This window comes from Chrysochloris asiatica, unplaced genomic scaffold (genome assembly GCF_000296735.1).
Source record: "Chrysochloris asiatica unplaced genomic scaffold, ChrAsi1.0 scaffold00003, whole genome shotgun sequence".
NCBI lineage: Eukaryota > Metazoa > Chordata > Mammalia > Afrosoricida > Chrysochloridae > Chrysochloris > Chrysochloris asiatica.
Genome location: NW_006408521.1, coordinates 32402159 through 32409513, shown reverse-complemented (window position 1 = coordinate 32409513; position 7355 = coordinate 32402159). Strand labels below are relative to the sequence as shown.

The 7355-nt window shown below is 41.5% G+C and overlaps 1 protein-coding gene across 1 annotated transcript in view; it reads right to left on the bottom strand.

The window, feature by feature from the left end:
• SORCS3 (sortilin-related VPS10 domain containing receptor 3) overlaps positions 1-7355 on the bottom strand; it is an 863487-nt gene that overhangs the window by 743237 nt on the left and 112895 nt on the right. The gene's annotated exons all lie outside the window — the stretch shown is intronic.

Below are 7355 nucleotides of genomic sequence, written 5' to 3'. Positions count from 1 at the left end.
GTAGAGGTTACGAATCGGGCTGCTAACCTCAAGGTCAGCAATTCAAAACTACCAGCCACTCCATGGGAGAAAGATGAGGCATTCTGCTCCCGTAAAGATTTACAGCCTCGGAAACCCTGTACAGGGGGTCGCTATGAGTCGGAACTGACTCCATGGCACACCACCACCACCATAATTACATACAAAAGTTCTGCTTTCTACAGGGTTACAATCTAAGGCAGGCAAGAGTGCACAACCAAAACTGAATCAGTTGCTATAGAGTCGATTCTCGCTCATGGCAATCCCACATTTGAACTGCACTCCGGAGGATTTTCAGTGCTTATAATCTTTCAGAAATAGATCGCTAGGCCTTTATTCTGAGGTTTCTTAGTGGATTCAACCCACCAGCCTTTACAGGTAGTAGCCAAGTACTTAACTATTTGAGCCACCCATGGACTCCTAATAATGCACAAAGAAGCCCATAACTCCCAAATCTGCTGGCCACACATCAAATTACTTTGCGAGCTAGTTAGCATGGCTGGGGCATGCCCAGCAAGGTCTTGGGTGAACTCTGACAATATGATTTAACAAGTGGCCCAGATGATTACTTAGTAGCCAACCTTATAACAGATTGGTTAGCAATGTGGAAACACAGCATAATGTAACTTTGTAATGTGGAAACACAGTATAATATAACATTGGCAATCCAAACCCACCAGCCACTCCTTGAAAACTGAGTAAGAACCAACTCAATGGCTCCTAACAACAACAACAACATCAGGATGTAAAAGGAGCCCTTGTTGGTGCTGAGGGATAAGCACTGGGCTTCTAACCTAATGATCAGAGATTGAGGACCACCAGCCACATCACAGGGGAAAGATGATACTGTCAGCTCCTTTGAAGACTGACAGCTTGGACCCCCTACATGGGCTTGCTATGACTCAACATTGACTGGAAGGCAGTGGGCTTGCTTTTGGAGTATCAGGATGGAAGTGGGATTTTATTATTTTGTATGCATTAATTATCAAGTCAGAAAAAATTAAATTTATTAAAATATGGTCTCACTATAGTGACAGCACAGAATTCATTCATTCCTAAAGGTCAAATCTTAGCTAGGATAGATCAATCTTAGCTCATTGATTTCAGAAGTGTAACATTATCACACTGCCTCACTCAGAACACAATGCCAAATCATAAACCTCAAGGACAAGGCCATACTAGAAAATATGAAGGATCAGGAAATCCTTTGGAAAATCTACTATAGAGTAATGAAAGTCCCATTTAGTGGGAAAAGAGGGAAAAAACATCAACAAAGTCATACATTAAAATCCTTCTTCTATTATACTTGCATTATCAAAGCTAATCACTCGTACAGCATTAGAAAATAAACTTTTGATTAAAGCCAAATGTTGCTGTCAGCAGATACTTGCTTTCTTTCTGTTTCTGTTTCATACATTCTGTATTTAGTGTATCTTTCAGGATTCTAGTCTTAATGGAAACATTTGTGTGAGACCTCAGTACTTAAGTTTTCCTCTTGGCATAACCTGGCCCAATCAATCTACAGAACCATACGTCACTTTCTCTTTTCTATTCTTGGCAAGAAAATTTGCTGGTAAATATCATTTAACCTTTCTCAAACAATGAAGGTAGTAGTCCTTTTCATCAATCAAATTGATTCCTTACTCTTAATTTAAAAAATTAGAAGATGTCCTAATCTTTTTTTCTGTGAGGAAGACTTAAGTAAATTGTATTTGGGTAGTTCCCAATGAGTATCCAAAGTCAATGCCAAAAATTTAAAAGATACCTAGCCAGGTACAGCATTTATTATTATTTTAAGGTCAGGCAATAGAGTGGGCATACTTCTATTTGAGTGGTGAGTTGCTAGACAGAGTTTAATATTTTTTTTAGAAGTCAAAGTCTATTTCCTTGAAATTTACCCCCACTCTCTCACTGAATTCCATCTGCAAACTCTTCCCAAGGTTATTGAAGAGTGATCTACAGGTATTCAATAGATACTGGAAATATTTAAACTCGATCCTAAGTCTGCATTCACTTCCAGAACCCCAATAGTAACTTAATGATTATATGCATCCTCAGACTAGCCTATGATCTATTATTTTTAATATGAAATGTTCAGATGAGAGTAATTAATTCCACTCAAATGAATCAACTGCTCGTGAAAAAAAAGTTATGCTTCAGTCACTAAGCAGATAAAGCAAGAACAGGCATCGTGGGACACATCTAAAATCTCTGTGATCATCCTTCTAGAAGAAATAAATGAGGTTAAATGAATCCGTAATCTGGCATGAATGTTGGTCCAGATTACATCTGTGATATGATTTTAATTTGTCCTTGAAGTCACTCCACTTTTTTTTAACTTACCCATCAATGGAGGACCCTGGAGCACAATGGGTAAAGAGCTCAGCTGCTAACCAAAAGGTGGAGGTTTCAACCCACTATCTTGTATGACAGAAAAGTCATGTTAATCTGCTGCTGTAAAGATTGTTCTTGTTGTTAAATGTCATCGAGTCAGTTCTGACCCATGCGACCCTGTATAGGGTTTCCCAGGAGTGGTTGGTGCATTTGAACTACCGACCTTGAGGTTCAAACCAACCTTGAGGTAGAGCGCTTATCCCATAGCGCCACATCAGGACTCCCCTGTAAAGATTACAGTCCAAGAAACCTTACTAATATTTCTACTCTGTCCTACAAGGTGGCTCTGAATCAGAATCGACTCAAAGGCCCCCAACACCACCCGTGCCCTCAGTGGGAATTCCCCACCTCCACGTAAATGAGTCAACTGCAACACCTTACTCAGCTTGCATTTCAGACAGAGCCTCATCCTCCAAACTGGGCTTTCTTTCCCCTTTACACCAGAAATTTCTTAAGAACCTGGGCTTAGGTGGAACAATCAGAGGAAACTAGCCAGAAAATGAATTCACCATGATTTAATCAGTGGTTCTCCCATTAGAACCTACATTTTTAAGTGAAAGGATGACTAAATCCAAGGAAATAAAACCTGACTTGTGGGATTTCAGGCACTTTATAAGGTTATTCTGGGAGAATATGAGCTAATCCATCTGGGTAGGAGCTGTCTCTTCTTCCATTCTCATATCACATTACTTAAATGGACAGAAACACAGTTTTGTAAATACATTTTACCTAACATGGAATTCTCATGGCTTCTTTCATTGTAAACTCCCATAATGCCATGAATAGACAGGACCCTAATTCTAGCCCCTCTTTCCACAGTCAGGAAAACTGAAAACTGCATCAGTTAAATGACCTTCCCCATATCACACTGCAAGCTATCAGCATCTGACATCTACTCCTTTTGATTGGCATGTCTTTGGAACAATGGGGCTCTCTTACATTCTTCTGTATCTACTTAATATCTACTTCCTCTCAGTCACCAAATTTAAAGTCGGCGAGACAACAGCAATATCCTCCCAATGAGACTCCTTGACTCGACACTGTTGTTGTTAAGTGCTGCTGAGTTAGTTCCAACTCATAGTGACACTGTATAGAGTTCCCAAGGAGCAGCTGGTGAGTTTGAAACGTTGACTCTGCGGTTGAACTGAACTTTGCGGTCCAGTGCATCATCACATAGCACCACAGCACGACTCCACAGCAGAACAACTTTGATCAGATGGTGAGAAGCCCCAACGCTCATGCTCAGCATTTGTAGGGTCCCGCCACTAAAGGAATCCACAGTGCTCTCCAGGAACATCATGGGACAACCATACACCTAAGCTTCCAGCTTAGCCCTGTTAGCCTCCCACATTAGAAAGTTCACATCGTCACAAGGAAACTCATCTCATGATCAGGCAGCTGACTACTAGGAATTTATTCTTTGGTCCCAAATCTGTCTCCCTGTGGTTTCCACAGACTAGCACTTGTTCTAAAATTTGAGGTCCTTTTAAGCAATCCCAATACTTCTTGGGGAGTCCTGGCGTGGCGTTGTAGGGTAAGCACTGTACCGCTAACTGCAAGGCCGGTGGCTCAAACCCACCAGCCACCCTTGGACACCCTATGCAGGGACTTATGCAATAGCACTTAGCAACAACCCAACAATACCTCTTGGGACATTGCTGGTTGTAATAAAATTCCTGCCTTCCATGTGGGAGACCCAAATTTGATTCCCACATACACAGCCACCATCCGTCTGTCAGAGGAGGCTACCATATGCTATGATGCTGGACAAGTTTCAGAAGAGCTTCCAGCCTAAGAATAGGAAGAAAGGCCTGGTGAACTATGCCCACATAGTTTCTGAAAGCTCTAGAAACCACCATGATCCAATCTGCAATGGATGATGGGGATGGTACAGGACCAGGCAGCACTTTGGTCCACTGAGCATGGGGTGACCATTAGTCAGAGTCAAGTCAATAGTAGCTAACAACAACAGTTGTTTTATTGTCAACTGAGTGATAGTTTACATGGGAGAACATCAGTTTTACACTCATCCTATCGTATTTCATTTCATTGCAATGATTACAATCCCCTGCATGCTTCATCATTCAACAGTATTTGCTTCTATTCCCTCTGTTTTGGGTTGTTTTTTTTTGAATGTACACCAAAACACTCAGGAATATGCAATCATTCAAACAACCAAATGGCACAACCTGCAAGCCTGTCTCTCAGATGCCAGCACATAGCCTGTCTCCCTCCATGAGTCTAGAGTCCCCAGTCGCTTCATCTCTCCACGTAATCATCTCTGCCTCCATCTCTGGCATAGGGTCCCACACTCCGCTCCCACTCTTCTCCCTTGATGGTCCCAGGGTCCTCCGCTCCTGGACTGCAAGATCAACTGCTCCCCACTTTTTGCTACAAAACCTCTATCTTTACAGCTGAGACAATCGCAATCAGCCATGATACAATTACAAACTACTGAATCATAAAAGTCTTAGCCCCCATCTTCTTTCATCACCCCGTCTAGACAGGTTGAAACCACTCAGTTAAGATTCTACCTTCCCCCATACCCTCTGAAATGAAACTCCTTCTTGAAAACTTGTAAGCCAGTCACTTTATGCCTTTATAGTACTCTCCCGCATTTTAGGTAGTCAGTGTCTAAGTTGCCCATCTCAATCAACCCTGTGTACAGAGAGGATGGTAATGATCCTTGCTGTGAAGAGTCCTTCCCTCTTGGCTGGTATTTTAAGCTACTATATCCATAAGTATAGGTCAAGTTCATCAAATTGTAGTGATTTACACTTGTTTTCTTTATCAAAAAATTTTTTTTCAATCTTCCTCTAGTCGAGTTCTGATCATCCAGCCATTGAATCTTGTCAAGTTCTGATCATCCAGCCATTGAAGTTAAATCAAAGGTCAAATGGGTACTATCTGCAAGTATGGTATTTCTGTGCATCTCCCCTCACTTCTTATTAGCTGGCTTATTCACTCTCAGCTCTAGCCCTTTGTGGCTATGTCCCTGTCCAAGGGCTCAGAAGTCCCCAGGTCTCACCACACTTCTGGCAGGCCAAGTCTCGCCACACTCCAGGTCGACAGGAGTCTATGTATATGTAACGTGGTCAGACTCAGTCCACATCATTGCTGCTTTCCCCCCACTTCCATTCAGCAGTAAACCAATGTGGTCGCCAACAAGATTACATGCCAACAGCAAATATTCTTGAATTTGTCATTTCTTTCTACAACCAAGGGCTGCCATCATGTTTTTTGTTAGCTAGCTCTCTCTTCCAGATTAGTAATTCACTGTTACTTCAAACTGGACAGTGTTTCATTCTGTTGCACATAGATCACTATGAGTCGAAACTAACTAAAGACACCTACCAAGACACCTACCAACAACAACAATTACTTCAAATATTGTATCATCACCATATTCCCCAACCTGAGACTGCATCTCCTTCATAGATTAAAGGGCAATACCAAGGACAGCACCTCAGAGCTAAGAATGGAAAAATTGCTCCAGTTTCTTTCAGCCACTGGTTAGAATGCTTTGAATGCAATCGTGTGACCAGTTATAAATCTATCCCATTGCCCTTACATCTAAATACACATCCTCCCTTAGGACATGGTTTGAGGTTGTCTTTCTATCAAGTTCTCCCTCTCCTGATGTCTTTCCAATTTCTCCATGCCCCATATGTATATCCCAAAGAATCCAAAATAGTCCACACAAAATGCTTCAGACACAACATTCAAAACTAAAAAGAGCACCGTATGAAGACATAATACCTGTTCATATTCCAAACTAGATGTCTATTAAGAGAGAACAAGGTTTAGGGAACCTTGTGGCTTACTAGATCGTAGAGTTAACTCCTAGTGAACTCTCAGCCTGTGTGATGGTGGTGGTCACAAACTTATTAAAGAACTTGTCCAAAGCCTTTCATCCTATTTCACACACACCGTTCATTTTCTGATAGATCTACCTCACCTATGTGGGGCAGTTAAACGTTGGAATTTATAGAACTTTGCCTTTATCTCTGCTACATTTTGTTCCATTAGATTTGGCCCAGATCTTCAATCTATAAATATCATGTTGCTGTTTCTGACTTAGTATTCACTGCCCTTCCCTTCTTCATATTACCTGCACATTGTATGAACTTGTCATCACCATATTCCACAACCTAAGACTGCATCTTCTTCGCACACTAAAGGTCAATACTAAGGACAGCACCTTAGAGCTAAGAATGAAAAAACTGCTCCAGTTTCTTTCAGCTAATGGTTAGAAAGCTTTAAATCCAATCATTTGACCAGTTATAAATCTATCCCATTGCCTTTTCATCCAAATATACATCCATATTTACCTCAAAGTTTCCACCATGAAGTTGTTCACATAGTTATTGAGATCTTTTTCTCACAACAGGTTAATGATCCCTACAAAAGAAGTAAGATTGATGCTAGGCTGAATTGCTTATATCCAACCCCCTTGCATCCTTGTGATCACTACTTCTTTCTCTTCATTATATTAACAGTTCCTCCAAACTCTTGCTTATGGTCATTTTTAAGCCCACTGGTCCATGGTTGAGGCATCCATCATCTGACATTTTTTGAAAATGGAAACATTTCCTTAGCTCCAGATTCCCAATGCCTAGCCCACTCTCAAGGTTCCACAGATTCTGAAACAGTGACTTCCAAAGCAAGAGCTTTCACATTCCTGGCATTAAACTTCTCGACGATTGTTGTCCTCAAGGAGTCCTGGTGTGACGCTGTGGGTTAATGAGCCACACTGCAAAACTGTTTGAACTGCAAGATCGGTGGTTCAGGTTCACAAGCTGCTCCTCAGAAACCCTATACAGGGTCGCTATGTGTCAGAACACACTTGAGGGCACTTCACAACAACAACAACAACGATTACTGTTGTTGTTAGGTGCCATCGAATTGGTACCAACTCATAGCGACCTTATGCGCAGAAGAAC